Here is a 4,365-nt window from a genome sequence, read left to right as displayed (position 1 = left end):
TTTTTCAGCTAACTTCGTTCCTTTCTAGTCAAGACAATGAAGGGCACAAACATATGGCCAATTTAATTTCTAAAATTTTGAATTCAGTTTAATTTAGTTGCTGTTAACAACCCGATTGAGAAACCAGCATATGCGATATATCATAGCAAGCTATTAAGATATAAACAGAAACCAAAAGGGGATATTTCAGCAATGGAACACAAAAAAACAAAAACAAAAACAAAAACAAAAACAAAAAAAGAAAAAAAAAAAACTGTCTCCTTCTGTCCACAACTCGAAATATTGAGACAAAACCATTTCAACAAAATATTAAACAGAGAAGTATAGTGTATCAGTTGCCCTTCAGTAAACCAAAACAAATGCGGGGGATAACGAAAAATCCTTCACTTGTTCTGCTATATTATTTCAAGCTTACAAGTTATCACACACAATAATACATATAACATCTATTATTCAAATGAATTCTTGCTTAATACGAACCTATAGATTGAGTTTAGATATGAGTTTCGTATTCCATTTCATTTTGTATGTTGCCAGCTCCCGTTTCTTCTCATTCTAAGTTCAGATATGAGTTTCGTATTCCATTCAATTTGTTGACAACTACATTCATATGCATCCGCTCTCCTGGGGATATTGCAGTGCAAGACAGTCCAATCTGTATCACTGAAACCAAAAGATTTCTCTAAGCTTCTTCATTGGTAGTATCTGCATCTTCTCTTTCAATGACCAATAATGAAGGGTCAACTACGTCCATGACATGGTCAGGCATTGCCATTGCTGTGAATTGGAGAATGCTTAGATGATCTCCAAACATGTCGTCCGTAGGTCTTTTCCCTGTGAACATTTCTAGCAGCAATACTCCAAAGCCATACACATCTCCCAGTGTCGAGACTTGGCCTCCCATGCCATACTCTGCCATTGGATGTCAAACTCAAATGTTTAAATTCAGATTTAATTATGAAGTTTGCAGAATAAAGTTGCCAATTATTAAGATATTAGGAAAATAAAAGGAAAATATTAGAACTACATACCTGGAGGAATGTAGCCGATGGAACCCTTTAACCCAGCTGACATGGTTTGACTTTGAGAGGGATTGTCCGATGCTTCCAACAAGAACCTTGCTAAACCGAAGTCACCAATATGAGCTACCATATCTTCATCAAGAAGAACGTTGCTTGGCTTCATATCACAATGAACAATTGAAACTTCGGAATGGTGGTGGAGATAGTCCAATGCAGAAGCAACATCAATCACAATATTTAGTCTTTGGATAAGGCTTAACCTCTTACTTTCAGATTCCTCATTATCTTTTGGATGCAGCCACATGTCTAGACTTCCATTTACCATGTACTCGAAAACTAGACTTTTGAAGTCATTACCATGATTGTCAATGCTTGAACAGGCAGTTATAATTTTCAGAAGATTACGGTGCTTTATACTACTTAAAGTTTTGCATTCCTGTATGAAACTCTTGAAAGCTCCTGGTTGTTGAAGGTTTAATACCTTAACTGCAACTATAGTTCCATCACTAGGAAGTAGTCCTTTTTATACGGAACCAAAACTTCCTGAACCAATCAGATTGTCCACCGAGAACCCATTAGTTGATTCAACGAGTTCAAAGTAAGATACTGATTTCCAATCCTTATAAGAAGGTGAAGTTACAAATACAGCTTTTGATTTTTTCAGCATTGAACGACCAACAATGAAGCAGGACAGAGCACATATGAATGCAAGTGCACAAGCTACAGGAATGATTACTTTGGGGGCAAGTATTCCTCTAGATGATTGAGTTTTTTTTTTTAGGCATGCAGGTAGATGCAATTGCGAGATGCCACCACAAAGTTTATCATTTCCGAGAATTGAGAGACCACTTGCATTTAGAAAAACCCCTTCTTTGGGCAATTCGCCCTCAAAATCGTTGTGAGAAAGATTGAGATGCTTGAGAAATGTCAACTTGCCTAGAAATTGAGGAATATGCCCCGACAAGTTATTTCCCGAAAGATCAATTTCGTCCAAGCTTCTTAAATTCTCAAGAGATTGAGGAATTGTTCCTTGAAATTCATTACTACCCAAATTCGGTACCAGCAAACTAGCACAACTACCAAGGGTTATTGGGATTTCACCTGATAAACTTGTTTCCTGATGCATCTAGTTCCGCAAGATTTACCAAATGACCCACTTCAGATGGTAGTGAACCTGTCAAAAAGTTGTTAGACATGTCCAAATAGATTGAAAGGGACGAAATCCCAAGAATCTCTTTAGGTATGGTGCCCGTTAGATTGTTACTAGAAAGGTCAAGTGATATGAGATTTTGACAATTCCCAAGACTTGGAGGTTTCCTGCCGTTGAACCTGTTCTTGCTCATGTAGATTTTTATAGCTGAAGTCAAGTTGCCCAGCATGGGCGGGATTGGCCCCGAAAATTGGTTGTAATCCAAAGCAAGTATCTGTAACTTCTGAAGCTTCCCAATGCCATCAGGGACACTACCACCCAAGTAGTTATCTTCTACTCCTAGACCAGTCAAGTTCAGAAGATGTTCAAGACCGTTGGGGATGCTTCCATGTATCAAATTGTTTCCGAAAGTAAGAAGAGTCAGTTGAGTGGAAAGATTGGCTATAGATCCTGGCAGTTCTCCTCCAAACTGATTATTGTCAAGCCCCAACACCTTCAACTTAGTACAATTAGTCAAGAAGCTGAAAGAGTTCAAGTCGCCATTCTCCCCACTTCCCAGTCGATTGCGACCAAAGTTTATTTTAACCAAGATCCCCAAGCTTCCAAGATTTTCAGCGGGGAATGGTCCAGAGAAACCATTAATCGCAAAATCGAGGATCTGAAGTCCAGAAGCATTTGAGAATGATGCAGGAATAGGTCCTGTGAAGTTGTTGGCACCACAGTAAAATGCTTGGAGATTAGGAAGAGTAACGCCGACATTTGGTGGTAACTCTCCATGCATATGGTTGCCAACAACACTGAAAATGTACAGGGAAGAAATGTTATAGATAGAAGAAGGGACCATACCAGACAAATTATTCTCCCCGAGCGAGAAATTCTGCAAGACTGTTAGATGCCCCAGTTCAATGGGTATGTTCCCTTGAAAATTATTCCGGGAAAGAAAGAGACTTCTCAAAGATGAAAAGTTTCCTATCCAACCTGGGATTGTTCCACTGAGATTGTTACCATCAAGCAGTAGAAAATTCAAATTCAACAAAGAACTGAGCTGGTCCGGGATCGAACCAATAAGCTGATTGACAGCTAGACGGAGCGTTCTAAGTTGAGTACAATAAGATATGTTTGCTGGAATTTTCCCGCCAAATGAATTGTAAGACAGGTTGAGATGTTGCAAGCTTCGTAGACGACCCATTTCTCCAGGAATTTCACCACTAAAGTTGTTCTCCATCAGGTTGATTCCAGTAAGATGAGTAAGATTGCCTATAGAGGGCGGTAAGGAGCCTACCAATTTTTGAGACTTGAGATTCAGAATCAAAACCCTTTTGGTGGCGCGGTTGCATGTAACGCCAACCCAACTGCAGAAATCAATGGAATCATTCCACGAGCTCATGACATGGAGAGGATCTTCAGTGATTCTTTTCTTGAAGTCGAGAAGCGCCTGGCGATCCGTCTCATTTCCAAGAGTTGTGGTGCCTAGTGTTGCAGATTCCAGACATGTGCTCATCCATAAAAGAATGAACGCATGAAGGAAATTAAACAAAATCAGTCTGCCATGACTGCTAGGTGATGAATGCTCCATTCTTTTTTCTTCTTCTTCTTTTTTTTTTCTTTCTAAATGCAGAGAAAATAAGAAACCAAGGTTTAATTTACACGAATTTATATATAACAAGAACAGATCCATTAACATAGAAAAAAGTTGATTACGTGGGAATACAATAATGGAAACTATAGCTGTGGGGTCAAAAATAGCCAGCTGCTCCCGTGCCTAGCAAGGAACTTTGAAGACTAAATTGGTTATTTAAGTTTAATTTCACCTTCGTATTGTCAAGATTTCTCTTCAAAAAACTGTTTAAAAAAAAAAAGGTTAGTGACTTTGTCTTCGAACACTACTAAGTTTAACTATACAATTGTGTTGACGTGGAAAGACAGCTATTCGATCTTAAAAAGTTGTGTTCTTAGGACATTTAAGCGGTAGAATTAATGGTCATATATGTTGAAAATACTAGTGGGTAATGAATGCCCACAGTATTGAAGACCTTGCCATAGCATTGAAAACATTGCCACATTATTGAAAACCTTGGCAGAATATTGATATGCGGAGATCATTTGTCAAAGGTGCGGTGTAATTATTCAAAATGTAATAATATGGAGTTGCTTTATAAATAGAGCACTCCGACTACTATCAATGGAGACAAA

General features: G+C 38.5%; 1 pseudogene; it reads right to left on the bottom strand.

Annotated features, from left to right (window-relative positions):
* Positions 1–550: 550 nt before the first annotated feature.
* Positions 551–3,750, bottom strand: LOC137744115 (probable LRR receptor-like serine/threonine-protein kinase At3g47570; annotated as a pseudogene).
* Positions 3,751–4,365: the final 615 nt, after the last annotated feature.

Source organism: Pyrus communis, chromosome 9 (genome assembly GCF_963583255.1).
Source record: "Pyrus communis chromosome 9, drPyrComm1.1, whole genome shotgun sequence".
Taxonomy (NCBI): Eukaryota; Viridiplantae; Streptophyta; class Magnoliopsida; order Rosales; family Rosaceae; genus Pyrus; species Pyrus communis.
Note: the sequence above shows the minus strand (reverse complement) of the source record. Positions and strands in the feature narration are given on the sequence as shown.